General features: G+C 43.4%; 1 pseudogene across 1 annotated transcript; it reads left to right on the forward strand.

The window, feature by feature from the left end:
• The first annotated feature begins 1,372 nt into the window (after positions 1 to 1,372).
• Positions 1,373 to 19,300, forward strand: LOC309890280 (delta-1-pyrroline-5-carboxylate synthase-like; annotated as a pseudogene). Its single transcript has 11 exons — positions 1,373 to 1,471; positions 1,940 to 2,084; positions 4,336 to 4,409; positions 4,635 to 4,743; positions 5,845 to 6,071; positions 14,095 to 14,232; positions 14,342 to 14,537; positions 14,768 to 14,889; positions 16,668 to 16,854; positions 18,400 to 18,486; positions 19,098 to 19,300. The product of its transcript is annotated as a delta-1-pyrroline-5-carboxylate synthase-like (transcript).
• The last annotated feature ends 1,414 nt before the right edge of the window (positions 19,301 to 20,714 follow it).

Consider the following 20,714-nt stretch of genomic DNA (forward strand, 5'->3'; position numbering starts at 1 on the left):
GAGATTCTTGGCTCACAGCGCCAAAGCAAACTCTGCCCAGGCCACACAACACACACTACACAAGCTACGTTATTTAAGACACACGAGCTGGAACGTTCCTGCCCAAGAATCAGTCGCATCACACAGGAAGGATGCCGCATGCTCCTAGAAACCAAACCTACCAGTCCTGAACAGCTTCCCTGCCAGACAGCTCCCCACCTCCTCCTGCCAACCACGCTCAGCACACGCACTATTTGCCTCTCAAAAACAACAACAACAAACAAACAAACAAACAAAAACCCACAAAAAGTAAGAACATACACACACAAAAGCGACTGAGCTCCACAGATGCCAAAAAGCCACGCACACACAGCAGCCCGGCAGGGGTAATCACAGACCCTTTACAGATGAAAAAAGGTAACTCTGATACGACCCTGCTCAGTCTCTTAGTAATACTGTGCCTACGTGGTCAAGCCTCTTGGAGCATGTAATCAAGCTGTTTTTAGTTCTCTGGAGAGTTACACAAGTGATTAAAATATAACTCAAAACCAGAAGTGTATCCCACCATCCCTAAAACCAGTGATCCAGCAACCTCTGCTAAATATCCCTCTATTAAGTGAATTCCAAGCACTTAAAATCTAGAAATCCATAGACTCCAAGCTGCCTAAAGAAGCACCCGTAGAAACAAGAGAAAAAGCACACCCTGAGGCACCTCACAGCCACAGCATACCTGCTGCAACACCTCTCTCTTCCCAGCTCCTTTACCTCAGCTGCTCATTAGCTCTATCTGAAATGTGTGCCCAGGCAGCGCTGCACAAAATTGTGCCATCAGACTTAAAAAAAAAAAAAAAGGCCCACAGAACAACAGCTGCTGCTCCTTCTGTGCTCTCTTTCTACTTTCTTGTGCTTTGCCCCTTCCCTTTCCCAGGTGATTGGGCTTGGGTGCTGGGCGCGGCCAAACGGTATATGAGCCCCAGGTATGCCATCAGAGAGCTCCTTCTGCCTGGGCTGCTCTTTGGGGTAAGTGCTTTGTTTTTCCTTCAGTCAGTTGCAGGGCTCTTTAGGTGGGTCAGAGTCTACGGACGGACTGATGCGTTTCCAAGTAGAGAGCGGTACGCACGTCTTTTTGAGGTGACAGCTAGTAGGATCTGTTAGAATAAACTAATGTAGTACTAGGTGCCTTTATTGCATGCAGTTCTTTCTCAGGTGAGTCACTGTTACGGCATGTTTACGGGTAGGATGTCAATGTTAGTTTGTGTGTTTGCTCTGCTGTGTCTGTGGGGACACGCTGTGCTTGGCTGGGAACCTGGGGCGGAAGTGATGTCAGGGCCTGTCTTCAATCAGGGCGGAAGCACTGTGTGATTGGCTTGGAGGAAGCCAGGGCAGAAGCAGCATGCAGGGCTTGCCGGCGCCATGGGCAGAAGCTGTCGGGGCAGGCCGGGACGCCGAGGAGGGGTGGCGCAACGAGGTTGGTGGTCGGTGGCGCGCCACGGTGGGCTGGATAGGGAGGGGGCGAGGCGGCGGGTGGTTGGTGGCTTCTGTGGAAATGGCCCTTGTGCGGGGTGGGGGCGGTGCATTCAGAGGAACCTTGACAGGCTGCAGATAGGGGCAGGCAGGAACCTTTTGAAGTTCAGGAGAGGGAAATGCCAAGCCCTACCCCTAGGGAGGAACAACTCTATTGAGCAGCACTAGATATCTGGGTACTAAATAAGCATTTCTTCATGGAAGGGGTGGTTAGGCATTAGAACAGGCTGCCCGGGGAAGTGGTAGAGTCCCCATCCTTAGAAGTATTCAAGAGACGTGTGGACATAGCACTTAGGGATATGATTTAGTGGTAGCATTAGGTTGATGCTTGGACTTGATGGTCTTAAGGGCTTCTTCCAACATAAGAATTCTTGTGGAGGATGGGGATTCAACTAACAAGTGCATTTTTGGGAACTGGCTCTCTCCTTCACTGTAGGTGACAGCAGCTTTGTGGGCCCTGCGAGGAGGCACCTCTGTAGTGATTGCAAATGGAGTCCACCCGAAAATCTCGGGTCATGTCATCACAGATATTGTAGAAGGGAAGAAAGTTGGAACTTTGTTTTCACAGGTAAGACCTGCAGGTGAGTACGGAAGTAATATGTACGCTGGGAGCAGTAGAGATTCCCTGGAAGTTTAGGGTTGAAATTTGGCTAGGCCTGCCTGTTCAACAAATGGGAAACTATGCTCTGCTTGACAAGCGGCTTTGGAAAGGTAAGTTTCAATGTTGGAATGGAACATCTTGAATCCTCTGCTTGGGTTCCTTCCAGCTGATGACTTGCTGCATCAGCCTTGCATTCAGAGAACTAAGTAGAATTTGTCTTGTTTTCAGTCTTAGAGGTTATCGTCTCTTATTGATGATTTCAGGCTGAAAGCATGCATATAGAATGTAGTGCTGAACTAAGATAGTGTGCGGTTTCATTTTTTATCCTAGGTTCTTCTTATGACTCAGTCTTTTGTTACTGTATGTAGCAATGTTTTCCTGCCTGTGTGTTGCTGTGACAATGTAACAAGGGCCGCAGAAAGTCAGACCAAAGATCTGTGATCTTAGCAGAATAGAACAAGTATAGAGTGATACTCGTGACTTGCACTGTAAGACAAGCAAACGCCTTGGAGTATAAAAATGCTAAATGGATTTCTTGTAAAAATTGGCCATATCCTTTGGACCGAGGTAAACACTTAGCATTCATGGGTCACAGGAGTCACGAGCCTTAACCAGGTATTGTGTGTAAACTCTGGAGCTAGCACTATGTGAAGAACTGCTTGCTTTACTTTGTGTGTGCTTGTGGGCAGGAGGAGTGAAAGTTGCTTCCTGCTAGCTTTTGATGCCCCCACCTTCTGTATGGAAAGAGAACGTGGGTGATCGATCTCTGTTCAACTTCTATGATGAGACATTGTCTTTTCCCTCATTGCTTTTTCACATGAAAAAGGTGTTTTCTTAGTCCTTTTCTACAGAAACTGTTCCAAAGATCTGTCGATCCCTGTTTCTCTTGGCTGAAATGGTTTTTATTCTACTGTGACCTTTTCAAGGTGAGCGAAAATAAAAGTTTGTGTAGCGTCCGAGATGCAAGTGAACCTTCAGTTTATGAGATAGCAAGGCTAACTTTGAGTTTTGATTAGATTGTGGATGGTTTTTGTTGCCTTTCCTAGGCCTTCTCCAAAAGCTTAAACAGGGAAGTTGCTGTTCAACGCTGATGAGCATTGAAGTGATGTTTTCGTAGGATTATGTGCACTACCAAGGCCTGATTTCCCCTTTTGTCTCTGCGTTGCTTCATGTTTATCTGCTGTGAATTGTACTTGCTATTTTGTTGCATAGTGGCTGCAAAGGAATCACAGGCTGGTTGAGGTTGAAAGGACCTCCAGAGGTCACGTGGTCCAACACCCCTTTTGTGTTCAAAGAACACAAAAATACACGCCACATTATAAAGTATGACCTTGCTTTAAAAAGCTGTTTTAACAGTCCTTCATTAAGTCTTATTAATCAAGTGTCCCTTAGTTCTTTTCTTACGCTTCCCACTATACCTCCTGTTATTTTCCTTACCGTGGGAATTCCTGCTCTGGCAATTTCTGTAGGACACTTCTTGAATAGAAGTCCGGGCATATTAGTCACATGCCAAGTCATCTGTTCTACAGACAATTTCAAGAGTTAAAAGTGAAAACGTAGCTTATCCAGGAGCTCCTTGAGAACTCCTTAGTGAAATGCTGCCTGAGCCTTTTGACTTGTTACTTCAGTTTCTGTTTCAAAACTTGTTCTGTATCATTTCAGTTTGAGATGGATTCTTTGACATCCGTGCCAAGAAAAAAACCTCTCCTCTGTAGGAGCCCTTCAACGTACACAGAGCAGAGAGAGAGCAGCTATTGTGCAAGCTGTTGCTGAGGCTGGTTTTGGCTTCCTGTATTGTTTGCACATTCCCAGGTTGTTTTGCAATCTTTTCTCTTTTCAGTAGTTATGTAATTAAACTTTTTCAAAGGATGCCTTCCTTTTTTTGCAGTAGCCTCCCACTCCCTGAGATGTAGCTGTCCTTGTATTCTTTTGCTCTTTGTCAAGTCTTCTTGTTACAGGTTGTATACTTGTTTGTCCCCTACGACATGGATGATCTTACTGAATCTCTGTGATGCCTTGAAAAGGGCTATGCTCGGGGACCGTGGCAGCATTTTGGTATCTGATACAAATTTTCCTGTTGTGGCATACAGTAAACTTCTTTGATATGTCTCTTAAGACCGTACCTGTTTTTCTGCTTTGAGTAAGGAGTTGAAAGTTGAAAGGTTAGTGTTCATTTCCTTCCACCTTTGTCTGCATGTCTTGTGGTTGCGTGTGTGTGTTTGTTTTGGCAGGCCCTACAGTAGAGCAGCAGGGTGGAATGTCTCGAGCCGGTAGCAGGACGCTGGCAGCTCTGCAGCCTGAGCAGGTGAGAGAACAGTATGTTCTCGCTCTTTAAGGCTGTGAACATGTGGCAAGTTTTAAAATACAGGTTTATAACACAAACGGGTCCTGGAAAAAATCAGCTGGCTCCAAGTATTCAGGGCATCAAGCCAGTGAGAAGATGTGTCAGTAGGAATGAGCTGAAGTGAGCCAGATGTCAAACACCATGGAGTTCGTGTAAGAATGCAGTTCAGACACTTTTCTCTTTCAGAGAGCAGAGATTTATTTATTTTTTTATCATCTCGGTGACTTATTAACTGATCAGAGAGAAGAAATTCTCTTGGCAAACAAAAAGGACTTAGAAGAAGCTGAAAATAAAGGTAATATTACGGGTCCTTTCATGGAACACCTGTTGTCATGAGCTTTTCTGGGCCTCAAAGGAAAGGAGCAGAACAAGAGTAGTCTGTCACCTGCAATTGGATATTATGGCCGTCACAGATTAGGGAACCCAGGACTTTGAGAGCTTGTCAGTGTAAGCAGCTGCAGCTTCCGTAAGAGCTGTCTCTATCAGAGAAGATGGAGAGAGAGGCCTTTGAAAGCAGCAACCCACAGCATTGTTTAAAAAACTAAAAATAGAACAGTGTTTTCTTTTGCCAAAGGAGGCTCACTTTAGAAATTAAATCTAGCAAGGATCTTCCCTGTTATCATCATGCATGAAATAGCATGAATATTCTCCTGGGCTGGTTAACGTAATGTTTGGCCCCTGTGGGGAAGGTTGTTACTTAAAAATGATGCTTTCCAGAAAGAACCACCTTACCTTCTGACTGAGGAAAGTACAGTTCAGGCAGCACAGACTAAATCCATTCTTTTGTGTAAGAGTGGTGCGTGAGGAAGCTGGTCTTGGGTTAGAAAATGTGTGGAACTGGCGCATCACAAGTTGTGAAGTTCAGTAAAAGGCATACGGCAACCATTTTGTACTGAGGAGAATGCCTGGAGGGACATTTCTGAGTAAACTTCCTACCTGAACGTGTTCAGACTAGAAAACTCCGGCAGCTCTTGCCCAATCTGAAATGCTATGCGTTCCTTTGCTCTTTGGGATTTCTATCTGTGAAATAGAAAGAGGCAATTACTGCGCAAACCTTCCAGGAATATTGCAAGGGTAGAAATTGGTAAGAAATTCAGGTACACGGTTGTGTAACGGTACTAGAAATAGGACAAACTTTGTCTTTGCGGATGTTACTTCATATACAAATCATTCATATCGTATTAGGTGTATATGTGATGGTAGGTGAAAGCGTTGTCAAATTGGAGCAGTTTGATTGTAGCTACTAAACTTAATGCTTTACATTGTTCATCTTAGGTAGGTTTCTTGCTGCGGCGTGGGAAACAGCGGCTTTTTTTCCTGGTTTGACCATTAGGTCACTTTTTCTTGAAACTAGCCAGATAAATCTATCTTGAGCGCAATTTTTTCTTTCTTCTAGGAAGATTGGCACTTCCTTTGTTGAAACGTCTCAGTCTGTCTACATCAAAGCTGAACAGCTTGGCTGTTGGGCTCTGTCAGATTGCAGCATCTTCACAGGACAGCGTCGGCAGCATAGTTCGGAGAGCACGCATAGCAAAAGATCTAGAGTTGGAGCAGGTGACAGTGCCTGTTGGGGTCTTTCTTGCGATTTTTTTGAGTCCCGTCCAGACTGACTGTCTTCCACAGGTATGTGAGGAGGGCAGAGAGATCTTTGATAACAAAAGTGTATTTCTACTGGTGAGTTATTGGAAGGCTGCAAGAAGTCTTGCCTCAAAAGACTTCTGCTTGTATTCTTCTGAAATGAATTCTGCTGTCATCCCATTTTTTTTTTTTTCCTACAGAAAACTACAGTCTTCTTGGGACTTGCTTCTGCAATGCTGAGAGTTATTCCGCGTTGGTTTTTGATACCCAACGTAGAGAAGGAGTTAGCTTACATTCAGGTGGTGCAATTTCTGCCCGTGTCTTATCACATAGCTTCCCTGCTTAACTTGCAACTTACAAGGCTCCTACCAATGAGCACTTTTCTGTCCATGCTGACTACAGCTGAATTGCAGGCTACGATTAAACATCAAATGTTTAATATAGGTCGTTAATAACAAACTGCAACTGTTAAGAATATATGCTGACAAGATCAGCACGAAGTAGAAGTTCTAGGCTCTGAGTGGTCTGTCCCATACTGATACTGCATGTTTGCACTGAGGCAGAATGATATCTTTCCACAAGCGTGTAAAAGCTAAGTCTAGGCTCTTACTGCCGGTATCTTTAGCAAGACTGATTGAGCGTTTCTCTAACATATGAGCAAGTATTTGAGGAGCAAGGGATGGGTATGGGCACTTAAAAAGAGACTGCCGAAGGGCAGCTTCACAACTGAATTTTGTGAGTGTTTGTCCTCGTTCCATACTGAAGGGGAGTCTGCTCTAGGCAAAGTTCATGTGAAAGGAAAAGGCAGTAGTCTCCCTTTCTGCCATTATTGCTTCCTTGCTGCTCGCTCTGTTCTTCATAGAAAACCAGTATGTTTCCTTGCCAAATTCTAGTCTGCCTTCCTAGACTCCAGCCTTTGCCTCCTGGGTGTCTTGCCTTGCCTAGCCAAACTCTCCCATTCTCCTCTTCTTTATCTCATTTGTTTTATCAGGCTGATTCTTACTGGCTTCCCACCCTCAACCCCCCCCTCCCCCCCCCACCTTTCTTTTTTTTTTTTTTTCTTTTTTTACAGACTTAGGATGTCTTGTCTTGTTACTTTTCTTCCTGCCAGCCCCCATCCTCAAGTTCTCCGATGTAACTTCAGAGGATCATCCTTGATACCTCTGCATCTGAATAATATGGTTTCTCTCCCATGCTGTAGCTGATAGTAGGATGGACTCTGAGTGCAGAGGAGAGGTTGCTTCCTCCATAGTTTACTATTGCATCTCATACTGGTTTGGGTAAGCAATTACCGAGGAAATTTGACTTCTCCATGGAGTAGTGTGTGCCTGATAGCTAGCTGGAGATAGCATACACGGAATTGAGTCAGTGCTCAGAGTTCAGTCTTGAGTTGCAGTAAAGGTGAAACAATTGCAGACTAACAGTTTACCTTCTAGTGAGCTGCGAAGCGAGTGCGGAGTTCCGATCCGCGGTTCCGTATTCTCCGTGAGGGGAGCGGCCGGAGACGAACGAAGTGCGTGACAGACCAAAAAGAAGTGCTGTTTTCACCAAGTTTTGATTGGTGGTGCCCAATATGTGGGCCTGGCAGTGTATCTTGTGATCCTATTTTTGCTCTTACATGCTTTGAGTGTGACAAGAAAAAAAGGCGGGAGCGTTATCTAAGTAACTAACAGTTTAGAAGTGTTGGTGTATTTGCTGTGGCGTTTGGTCAGTTTGCCAAGTACTGGAGAGGTGGAGGGGGCTGACTGATTATCAAAGCGGTAGAACGGAGAGAGTCCTTTCTGTGGTGGTTTGGGCTTGAGCCCTGGCAATTTGGTAAGAAGGGGGAGAGTGAATTTATTTAGGTGTCAATGCCTTTTTAAATGGTATTTATTGACGGATACACAGGAGTGATTCCTTGTTTTGTATGGGCTTATTAACAAAGTGCATGAGAAAACTTGGCATTTGGCTCGAAATTCGGTCCTGTTGAAATGTAAATTTTGTGGAAAAGGTGGTAATGTTTGTCTAGAAGATGAAAGGCTGAGTGCTTCAGCTCTTTTCCTGAAGTTCCATGGATTTATGATTGGAACATGGAACGGGGCTCCTTAATAACCTGAAATAGTAAAGTTTGTATGCGGGAAGAGGCATTTAATCCCGGAGAACTGGGACATTTGGGAAGAAGATTAGGAAAAGATAGTAAAAACCCACAGTAAAAAGGTTTGCGTGGAAATTGAAACAAAGGACAGTAACTAATAAGGAATAGTAATAAATAAATAAAAGGGAATGGAAAATCAAAGGAATGAGTAATATCCAAAACAAAGATGTTTTAAAGAAAGCCTCCTTGGGTGCACGCTGGCACATTCAAAGGATATTGTTAGAACTGGGAGCGCAGAAAGGAAGAGGACTTTCACTAAGTATTGCAATCAGTGGTGGCCACTATATAAGCTAAATGGCCACTTTATGGATCAGTCGACTATAACACTATCTGGCAATTCATGTTTTTGAGGAGAGAAGGAAAATAGGATGAAGTGTAGTATACTGATACGTTGTTTCAGCATCTTGGAGAGAAAAGGAGTGGAATTAATTGGCTCTTGACTGAGCCTTTGGTGTTGGTGTGAGAAAAGTACAGGCTGGAGAAAGATAAAGGAAGCGTTAAAAGAGTTGTCCCCGGTGTTAAAGGTGTGGCATGTAGTATTTAACAGAGCCCTTTGAAGTTGAATGAGCAGGGAAGGAGGATGTAGGAATGTTAATAGTTCTGCCTCAGCAGGAAGCTGTGTGTTTTTTTTTTTTTTTTTTTTTTTTTTAATAGCAAAACAAATTACGCAACGTTGCTTAACTTGTCAGAAGATAAATAAGAAAGTGTTTTGACAAGCAGCCACGGGAGGGAGAAAAACAGCTTACAGGCCTTTTGAGAAAGTACAAGTTGATTTCACTGAATTGCCCAAGGTAGGGAGGATAAAATATCTATGGGAAATAGCAGATCATTTAACACAATGGGTAGAAGCTTATCCCGTAGCTCGAGCTATGGCACAAATGGTGGTAAAAGCTCTATTAGAACACCTGATACCTAAATATGGGATAATCCAGTACATTGATTTTGATCAGGGCACACACTTTGCTTCTAAAATAATAAAATTATTATGTCAATCATTAGGTATTCAGTGGGAATACCATACTCCGTGGCACCCACAAAGCTCAGGGAAAGTAGAAAGATTGAATCAAACACTAAAACAACACTTGGCTAAATTAATGATCGAGACACAAATGCCCTGGATGAAATGCTTACCATTGGCACTTTTAAACATAAGAACTAAACCACACAGTGAGAGCGGATTATCGCCATATGAAATGTTATATGGTATGCCTTATTCTCAAGGGATGCCTCTAGGAAAAATGTAGTTGAGGAGCGTAGCATCCAGAAATACGTAATTACCATTGGAAGGAGGTTACAAGAGCTAAGAGAAATTGGAATGATGGCTCAAACACCACCTTTAGGATTTGCTGTTCATAAGATACAACCAGGAGACAAGGTCTTAATAAAAACCTGGAGGGAAGAATCATTGAGCCCCCGATGGGAGGGACTGTAAGTAGTAAGTTTTACTTACTACTGAAACAGCTGTGAGAACAGCGGAAAGGGGTTGGATCCACAGATCCAGAATAAAAGGACCAGTAACTACCGAAACCTGGAGGGTTGAGTCCACTCCTGGGGAACTGAAACTAAAGCTAAAGAAGAACTCATATTCTGGCAATGAGGCTCTGCATGAATTAAGGACGCCAAATAAAGGGGACAAGCCTAAAGGGAGGAAAGGGAGAAGGCAAGACCGGGGCAGGACCCTCCACTGCAGTGTGTATGGTCTACCGAGGGAGGCGATGGGTATTGACTGCCGAGTGAGAGGGCCTCGACCGGACTTCTCCCACACTAAGGTGAGGTTGTCCCGAGAAAATAACGTAAGAACTTTTCTTTTTAAACCCATATAAAATTGTGATTCGTTTTCCAGGAGCTGGATCACCCCGGCAGGCTGAACGGTATCACAAGCCCAAATTGACCCTGAAAGTGGGCCCAACCCCTTGATTGAAGGCGTCTTGCCTATTATGATCCAGCTACATGGGCAGAAGACGGATCCTGGGGCTATAGGACCCCAATATATATGCTTAATAGAATAACTAGGTTACAAACTGTAATGGAAATAGTTGTAAATAAAACCGGAGGTGCACTTGGCTTAATTGCAAAGCAAAATACCAAGATGAGGACTACTTATCTACTTATGTATCAAAATCGCTTAGCTTTGGATTATTTACTAGCACAAGAAGAAGTCTGTGGAAAATCTAACCTTAGTAATTGCTGTTTAGAGATTAATGATGAAGGTGTTTCTTCCTAGTAGCTGGTAGAATGCTACGTTTTGGTTTAGGATGAGAAGAGCGCTGATAACATGCTGATGTTTTAATTGTTGCAGAGCCGTGCTTACACCAAGCCAAGGACGTTTCAGCTTCTCACTGTCCTGCCAGCGAGCAGGCTGGGGGTGCAGCAAGAGCTGGGAGGAGGGCTGGACTGCTCGGGGTTAGGCTGGGCATCAGACAGCTGGGCATCAGCGGTGGTGAGCAATTGCATTGTGCATCACTTGTTTCATACACATGAGTAGTAGTAGAACTATCATCATTATTGTCATTGTCATTATTATTATTTATGATTATTTATTATTGTTATTTTCTTGTCTTTATCTCACCTCACAGGCTTCACTTTCCCATTTCTCTCTCCCATCCCAGAGAGGGAGGGGGTGAGGTGAGTGAATGGCCGTGTGGTGTTTAGCTGCCAGCTGGGTTAAACCACAACAGAAAGAAAAGCTGTAAATGAACTTGTAAAAGAAATGAAGAAGATTGCACACGTCCCAGTTCAAACTTGGAATGGAATCGATCTAAGAAGATTATGGGAGGGGGCTTTATGGGCAGTGATTGTTTTGCTAAAATGAGGATGGTTGTATTGGGGATATGTGGAGAATTGTTAATAATTCCATGTTTAATACCTTCTATTACCAGGCTGATACACTCCAGTTATACAAGGAATGCAAATATCTGCAGTACCTGTTGTGGGAATAGGAATGTTGTTTTTGCAGAGTTACGTTGTTTAGAGGGCAGGAATGTGGTACTGAGATATGCTTACAGTGATAAGAAAGCTTAGCAGGCGACCTTGTAAAATGCAGACAACCAGACTTCTTAGGACAATTAGGTGAAAATCACGGTGTCAAGTCAGACAAGTGAAGAAACATTACCTCTCCAAGCAGTAAAAATGTCAAAAGAAATCTGAAATTTAACAGGCCGGCAAGTGAAGGCCATGCATTGTTTGTGAAGCATCGGATAGATGGCGAACCTGGATTACCCAGTCAGTGGGGAAACAGGGGAGGGTCCTGTCATCAAAAAGTATATAAACTGTGTTTTGGAACTAGTAGGTGCGCTCTCCTGCTTGTGGGGCGCCCGCCATTGCAATCGCGAACAAATTACTTCTTCGCTGAGATCCTCGCCTGAGCCTAATTACTGGCTACGGAGTTTCTCACACTGTTGACCCAGAACCAGGGAGAAGAGAAAACCCATTGCCTGACGATAATAAAAAGAAAAGAATATCCAAAATTGATACCAATTTGGCAAGTATTGACTCGATTGGAAAGGAAAACACGGATCAATACCATGAAAAAAGAGATGGGGGACTGTGAAATATGTTCATCTGATTCGTGTCAATATGGAACAATGCTAGGGCCTCATAATGAAATGTGACCTTCTGTCTTACATCCCCTTGTATAAATAACCACAAGTCCAAGAGAAACAGAGTGGTTAGTGTATATAGTTCTTGTATCTTGCAAAAGAATGGTCTAGCAGTTTGTGTTGATAGAGGGTTTGAAGGGTAAACCTTGAGACTCGGGTCTGGGAGATAAGAGAATAGGGGGGAGTTTTTTGAGATAACTGCTGACTATTGCATGAGACACGACTTTCTGGCATCTGGCCCAGAGACTACTAAATAAGGGGAGGGGGGGGGAAGCTGAAGAACGACCGAAGGACAAAACTTGTGAGGAAGACTACGAGCCTTCAGTATGAGCGACCCTCAGAGGGACCACTGGAGACTGATACGCATGCATCCGTGGGATGGTTCGGGTTCCGGGAAACTAATTATAATACCCCTGCCTTTTCCAAAAGTGGTGATGAATATGTATTAGCCTAGGAGCATAAAAACCAGCCGCCTGATTTAACTGGTGTGCGTCTTCGTGGAGCAGAGACTCCCAGCGCACCCAGTGCTGTTTGCTTACCTCTGTTCCTTTAATAAATTGTAAACTTTGATTGTAACCCTATGCGGGACTCAGTCATTTATAACAATATACAATAGCATGTTTGTCTCTAATACTTACAAGGCGAAGTTCTGAGATCATATTTCACAGACTGCTTCTTACAGATTTCAAGAAATCCAATTGTTCTGAAGTATAGCCATGCTCTATTACTATCTAAAGGGAACAAACTGTTTTCAAACCCATTACAGATTGGATTTTTTAAATTTATTTAAATAAGCTTGTCTCTGCAGCTTTCCTTTGTGATGCTGATCTTTGGAGAGTCAGATTCTTAACCAGATACAATCAAATTGCATTTTAATGTCTAGTTTTGTATGTTAAAGACACACAGTATCTGGGTACAGCAAGGTTCCACTAATTGACAAGGATCTTTCTGAAGTATTCCTTATTTTTTCAGTATTCTTTTCAAATTGTGGACAGCAGGATGAGGTAGAATATCAAACGTGGTGACTGTTTTTTACCCAGAGGACACTAGTAGGGAAAAGGAGTTGGTCTGAGTTGACCTTGACATGCTTAAGGGGTTGGTACATGAGAACCTCGTGAAGTTCAAGAAGGCTAAGTGCAAGGTTCACCACCGTCATCAAGGCACTCCCAAGAATGAATGCAGGCTGGTTGATGAGTGGATTGGGAGCAGCCCTGCAGAGAAGGACTTGGGAGTGTTGATGGATGAAAAGCTCTACATGAGCCAGCGATGTGCAGTTGCAAACCAGAAAGCCAGCCGTATTGTGAGCCACATCAAAAGTATGACCAGAAGGTCCAGGGAGGTGATTCTCGTTCTCTACTCCACTCCTGTGAGGCCCCACCTGCAGTGCTGCATTCAGCTCTGGGGACTCCAACATAAGAAATAAATGTGTTAGAGCAGGTCCAGAGCAGGGCCAAGAAGTTGATGAGGGCTGGAGGACCTCTCCTATGAAGACAGGCTGAGAGAACTGGGGTTGCTTAGCCTAGAGAAGAGAGGGCTCTGAGGAGACCTTATAGTGGCCCTCTAGTACCTGAAGCAGGCTTCGGGTAAGCTGGGGAGGGACTTTTTGTCAGGGAGTGTAATGACAGGACAAGGAGTAATGGCTTTAAACTAAAAGGGTAGATGTAGATTAGAATAAAGGAAGAAATTCTTTACTATGGGTGGTGAGGCACTGGAACAGGCTGCTTGGGGAAGTTGTGAATGCCCCATCCCTGGAAGTATTTAAGGCCAAGTTGGATGGGGCTTTGAGCAATCTGGTCTAGTGGGAGGTGTCATAGAATCATAGAATGATTTGTGCTGGAAGGGAACTTGAAGGTCATCTACTCCCCCCTGCCATAGGCAAGGACACCTTCTGGTTATAAACGTAAAATCAGCGTGATTAAACAAAAGGCTTCTGTATAAGAGAGCACAAGTAAAATGTTCGTCGTAGGAAGAGCTCATTAGCTACTTCCAGCCAGAATGATTAGGGATAAGAGTTCTTGCATCTGAAATAGTTTTATACAGCTAGCGAATTTGTGCCAGAGCCTATGTTCAGGGTTTCCTTTGACTTACTGCAGTCTCCCTTTGCCAGTAGTACCCTGAAGCTCAAGTTTGTTTCTGAAACGTTAAGATACTTCATTTCTGGAGTTACACGTTCTGACTCGGAAAAAATTCTTGGTGCTGTATGTTAATATTGAGTAAGTCAGCAGAATGCAAAATCCTGTTCTTACTCTATTTTGCAGATGTTATTCTCCCAGAGGAGTCAGATCACTTTGTTGTTGTTGTTGTTGTTGTTGTTGTTTTAATTCCCTTCTGACAGGTGTCTTCTTTGGCCATAGCTAGCGGAAATGGCTTGCTAATAAAAGGAGGGAAAGAGGCAGCATACAGCAATCAAATCCTTCATCATCTGACTCAAGAAGCACTCTCCATTCATGGAGTCAAAGATGCAGTGCAAGTAGTAAGTGTCTAGAATTAAAGCAACAACTTTTGTGCTGTAGCATGTAGAAGAAGCACAGGCAGAGCTTGAGAATTCAGGCCATTGACTGTTTGTGTCACAACTTTCACGTGTGAATACAAGCAAGGAAGTGGAAGATGTCTGCCATTTGGAGAAGCTGGTAGATCTAATCATTCCACATGGTTCATCCCAGCTAGTCAGGAATATCCAGAAAGCTGCTAAGGGAATTCCAGTGATGGGACACGGTGAATGGATCTGTCATGTGTATGTGGACACAGATGCCAGCGTGGAGAAGGCCACATGAATAAGTAAGCTGTGAGAGGGTGACTTGGATACCATGAGTGTAACTGAACTACACATTTGGAATATGTGGTATGGTTATAATATTATTATTATTATTATATTAATATATTATTATTATATTATAATAATATATATATTAATATATTATTATAACCATACGTAATAATAATTCACGTGCTCTTCAAATTCTTTGTCATAAATGTTACGTAACCAATTGTTTACTCTTAAACCTCAGTCAGAGACTCAAAGTGTGAATATACTGCTGCCTGTGATGCTCGGGAGACACTCCTAATTCACTGAGACCTGCTGAGAACCCCGTTGTTTGATCAGATCATAGACACGTTGAGAGTAGAACAGGTTAGTCATTTATACTTGTGTTGGCTTTTGTTTTGTTTTATTTACTTGTTGTTCATTTTAGGAGCCCTTGGTCTTGCTGACATAGCCCTATGTAGTTTTATGATAACATAACACTTACGTTACCCACATGTCTCTTTGTACACCTTTGTACTCTTTTTGGAGAGCTTTCTTGGCTTCTCCATGCAACCCCAAGCTTTTCCATAGAAACGATCTGCAAGCAGCTTCTTTGGGGTGGCTGCATGCCATTGCTGAAATACGACTACTTCCTTTTACATAGAAAAAAATCATTCTCTGCCTTGGAAGAGCATTTCCCCAACCCTTTCTCTACTACTCTTAATTCTGACTTCCTGGCTGGCAACCTCCCGGACCCAAATACTATTCTGATTAAATCTATTAACTTACCTTCTTACCTCAGTCGTTTCCCATTTTATGTTTCTCCTCCTCTAATCTGCTTCATCCACATATTTTGAACATTTTGTCTCACTTGCCTTTATTCCCACCCATTTTCCCGCCCATTATTTCCCCCTCCCACTGTTCCACAGGAACAAAGGCCACTGTCCTACATAGTTGCTTTGACATGCGTAATGTTTTGTAGCAGAGATGCATCACGAGAGAAATATTTGTGAAGTACTTAAATTACACTTAAAACATGGATTTTTCACATAGCATTTCCATTTGGCAAATAGTGTATACAAGCAGTGATTGATGCAGGAAAACATGGAAAATAGGTCATGTTCCGATAATGTTAAAGTCATATTAAGAGAAGCTTGCCAGATAGCTAGTCAGGAGCAAGTCCTCACTCGCTTGTGTTTTCTTTTTGTCTTTGTTTTTTTTTTTAATGTCTGGTTTGGTTGTGTTTTGTTTTGTGTTTTTTTTTTTTTTCATAGAATACCCTGAGTTGCAAAGGACCCATGAGGACTACCAAGTTCAACCCCTAGCTCCACACAGGACCACCCAGAAATCAGACCATGCATCTTGGAGCGTTGCCCAAACACTTCTTGAATTCCAGCAGGCTCAGTGCTGTGACCACTGTCCTGGGAGCCTGTTCCAGTGCCCTGCCACCTCTTGGTGCAGAACCTTTCCCTAACATCCAGCCTGACCCTCCCCTGTCACAGCTCTATGCCATTCCCTTGGGTCCTGTCGCTGTCACCTGAGAGAAGAGATCAGCACCTGCTCCTCCACTCCTCCCTCTCATTGTTAAGGTGTCTTAGCTGCTACGATTAAATTCAGAGATTGACGATGCATTAGATCTTCTTCATCAGGATCGTAAAATAACTGAAAGTCCTTGCCTTGTTTTGGGCCCAGTAACTCTTTTGTGTCTGAAACATACACTTTGGAGAGGGCTGGTGTCAGTTTACAAAAGAAAAGGATAAAAACAGGTAAGGTCTTTTGTAGGGGAGACTTGCAAACCTGGAAATATCTGCCTTCCTTGAAACTCCCCTCCCCTCATTTTATATTGCTGACTTTGACATTATATGGCATAGGCTATCCCTTTGGTTAAGTTTGAATCGGTTGTGGTTATGTGCTCTCCTAACTTTTAGCAGACCCTCGACCTTCTCACTGTGGGGGGAGAAGAGAAAGCCTTGGAACTGTGTGAGCACTGTTTAGCAACAGCCAAAACAGTGGTTTGTTTAAGGCAAAAATCCAAAATGTAGCAGTATAGGAACTGCTATGAAAAAAATTAACTCTATCCTAGCTATACCCAGAACAACAAGCTGCACTTTTTGCCTGTTACGCATTGGTACAATCTACAGCACAAAATACTTCTGGTATTGCAGGTGAAGATTCATGCTGGCCCAAAGTTTGCCTCTTACTTGATGTTCAACCCCTCAGAAGTGAAATCTCTCCACGACGAATATGGGGATCTGGAGAGCTGCATTGAGGTTGTGGACAGTGTACAAGAGGGTGTCGAACATATCCACAAGTATGGAAGTTCTCACCTGGATGTTACCGTCACGGAGAATGGTTTGTGACCAATCTGTTCCCTTAAGCTTCTGCTTTGGTTTCACTGTGGGATCTTGTTATTAGCATAACTACTTACATTGCAGTAGTTTCTCTTATCTTGGTTCTGTAGTGAGCATAATCAGCTGGAACCCTATGAGCTAAATCTATCTGTAGTTGTGTTTAATTCAAGGAAAACATGTTGTGTGCCCTTATTCCAGGAGGTGAAGGCATGTGTTTGAGCAACTGGCCAACGACAAGTCAACGCATGCTCTTGTCAGGCAGATTGCTTTGTGTTCCTGTATTGTACAGACTTACCACATCAGACAGTTTTGCAGAAACATCTCCTGAATCCTGGAGACGTCTTTAGGCCTCCGAAGGAGGAAGAGGTGAGCTTCTATAGAGGGAATATGGGCTGTAGGAAAGATCAGACTATATACGTTTTGTCTTCCCAGGTTGCTTTTAAGCCTTGCAAACAAGGACCACAAGTGTTTTTCTCCATCTCTCCCAGTCCTTTATTTCCCAGTTCCGCATCTGTAGCGTAAAAGCTGCATGTATCTCAGTTCCCAGTTTCTTGCTCCTTTGATGCCGCGAACTTCTGTTCCTATGCGCCACTCTGTGCTTCTTCCACTCCTCTGCATGAGGTTTGAACACTCTGCCACTTCAAAACGTAGCTAGAACTGCTCCCAGCCAAAGGATGACTCTCCATACAAGGCTAAAACTTCTGAGAGTCAGCTACAGTAAGGTCATTTTGATTTGTGGCTCATCAGTGTGAGATTCAAGCAGGCATCTGTTTCTGTACCTTCTGCAGAAATTAAACGAGTAGCACCGAAAGGCATGCATTTGATACTGTAAGCCACTACCTGGTGCACTAGTGATTTACTTGGGTGTGTACTGGAGATAGAGTTCATCTTTAGCATTCGTCCCATTGCTCTGGGCAACTGACTTGCAGCTTACAGCCTTACAGAGAAAGGCATCCTCCAGAGTACTAAGGCTCGTACAACTCTGCTTGAGGTTGCTCCAGTCTCGCATGTTCTGTGTTGAACTGGGTTAGTTAGCTGACTTCATGTGGTGTTTCGGCATTCTCTTTCCCAAATACTATTTTCAGTATAAACTTAATATAGGACTTTCTATTAATTTCCATTAATTCCATTATGATAGGACTTTCCATGTTCTTTATAGAACAGTTCCATGTATCCGTTGAGCTAATGTAGAGCTGAACATGTAGTTTAACTGTCTGACTGCAAAATGTAGCTCGGGGCTGCTGTCACGTCTTCCCAGTCATACAACTATCCCTGTTTGCGAGGTCTAGGCTGTAGTAAGAATTAGACGTCTTTTCACTTCTTGTCTTTGCAAGCTTCTTGTAATATTTATAGTTGTGTCTATGTGATAAACATATTACGAAGAAGGTGTGTATGAACATGCTTTAATCCAGGCTGTTAAATACTGTCTGATAATGTTGCAGGTGAAAGTTCTGTTCTTGTATCTCTTCATGGTATGAGGCTGTGCCTATTGGACTGCATGATCACTCTGTACTGTATCCTATTTTCTTCTCTGCCTCTTTTTCAGAGAAAACAGTGGAGTTCTTCCTCCAGCATGTGGACAGTGCTTGGAATGCCAGTAACCGATTCTCTGATGGATAGAGATTTGTACTCTGTATGTGCCTGTGGTGTGCAGGCAGCTAAGCACCACAAAGCCGTTTGCTCCCTCAGCAGTGTGGGAGGAAGGAAAGACTGGAACAAAACTGAGTATCAGTTACCTAAGTAAACAGGTGCACATACTAGGAAGTGCAGAAGACAAGGGAAACATTAATTCCTGAGGTAGAAACTACTAGAAATCGCTGTAGCAGGCTTGAACATGCAGTGCTCTGTGTGTTAAAAAATTGTGTTTAGGGTTTTATAAGATCACGCAATAGTCTGTTTAAGAAGAGGAAAAACAAAAAAGGATATAAGAATGGAATCCTGACTAACTTAGTTCTTATTGTTCAAAGGGTAAACCCTCAAACAAATGTACGATGTATGTAAGACACACGTAGCTTTCTGGCTTCTTTCTCTCTAAAAGTGAAGCTGAAACTGACAGAAGTATAAACATTCCAATTTAGAATAAAGCTCCTCTGATCAGAACAGGTAAAAATAACTTCTGACACTTGGGGAGGAGTGAAGGAAGGGAGGTGAATGACTGCTTCTACATAAAGATGCAGGGCTATATAGTACAAAGTTGAATATCTTCTGAGGATCAACTACCTTTACCTTGTGTGTTTTCTACAGGTGATGAAGTTGGAATTAGTACTTCTCGTATCCATGCACGCGAACCAGTGGGAATTGAAGGACTCTGAACTACAAAGTGGTTACTGACAGGGGACAATCATGTTGTTTCTGACTTCTCAGAGCACGGGAGCATGAAGTAGCCCCATGAGAGCCTACCTCTCCCTCAGAGAAATACCGAGTACATTGAGAAAACTCATCAATAAAATGTTTATTGAAGACGTTCAGGCTTCAGGGTACTCTTTGGGGAAAGAGATTTGCTTTTCAGCTCTGAGATCATTGTTCTTGGTCATTGTGCAGTACAATGAATATGAAGTGATCCCATCCGTGACACGCGTTATTTGTTGCTGTCTCTTACTGTTTCCTTAGATAGTATCTGCAAACTGACCTTGCTTTTGCCAGAGAGGTTTCTTTAAAACATACAGATACCGTAAGGAAAAGTTGAAATATCTGCTGCGTTCTGTTCATGCCCTTGGTCCCCTCCAGCAAAGATGCCTGGTGGTAGAGTGTAAATTTTTTTCCCTGTCTTTAATCTGAACACCTGTCTTGGTGAACAAACTCGGTAGCTTTCCTTTAGTCACGTGACCACAGCAGCTCTTGAAAGCTCTAAAGCTTTAAGACACTTACTGTCTTCGTCTGATCACTCTGTGATTCCTATGCGTTTGGAACGTATATTTCATTAATGTTTTGACCAAGCAACCTTTTTTATCTAATTTCTTTGTATTTTTGACAACTGTAGATAAATAGCGCAACTGTATACGGTGTGAATTTTGTTACCTCTGTCCACCAGACATTTATTTCTCATGGGTTTTCTGTGAAATGTAATCCCTCCAAACCCGTCATCCAGATGCAATACTACCTTGAAGTTTAAAAGAAGCTCTGAATAAATGCTGCCTTTTGCGTACTGGAACAAAGGAACTCACGTGTGCATGCTGCAGCCAGGGCTCAGGGAAGCCCTCCATAGGTCAGGGTGGTTGGAGTGTCAAGGTGCATGGGGAGGGAGTGGAATGGTGCCACACTGCAAATGCTGGCAGGGCAGGGAGTGGGATGGGTGCAGCCTGCACAGGGACATTCTCTCCTGTGCATCCGTTTCTTGCTGCTAACTTGCCTCTGCATGCTTTGTTGACTGCTGGCGTGTGCGTGGTACTCAGGAGCCAACATAGTGGCACACAGGACCTATCCGGGCATCTGGGTGTCTGCTGGGTAGCCATGTTACCGCACTCACCCATTTAGGACCATGGCACTCTACTCTGCAACCCTGAGAAAGCCATTATGCCCCACGCTCCTCTTGTGCTTCTATGCTCTCCTGAGACTTTGTGACAACTGCTTGCACTGCAACCACAACTGGTACTGCCCATCAATGATAAAAGCACTGATACTGCAGCACCCAGTACTGCACGCCTGCAGTAGCGTTCCCTGCAATTCCTCTGTCCAGCTACCGCTGTTACTCCTTCCTCTGTCCCACTCGTCTCTTGATCTTTTTTGATTCCTCTGCCCTTCTCAGTGTCTGTCTTCCTCTATCCTTTCCCCTGGTCTCATAACATCTAATCTAACTCCCCTCTTTCTCTTTTAGTTTGGAAACTTCCTTGCCCTGTCATTATCTGTCTGAGCAAAAAGTTG

Source organism: Aythya marila (assembly GCF_965140915.1).
Source record: "Aythya marila genome assembly, chromosome: Z".
Classification (NCBI taxonomy): Eukaryota; Metazoa; Chordata; class Aves; order Anseriformes; family Anatidae; genus Aythya; species Aythya marila.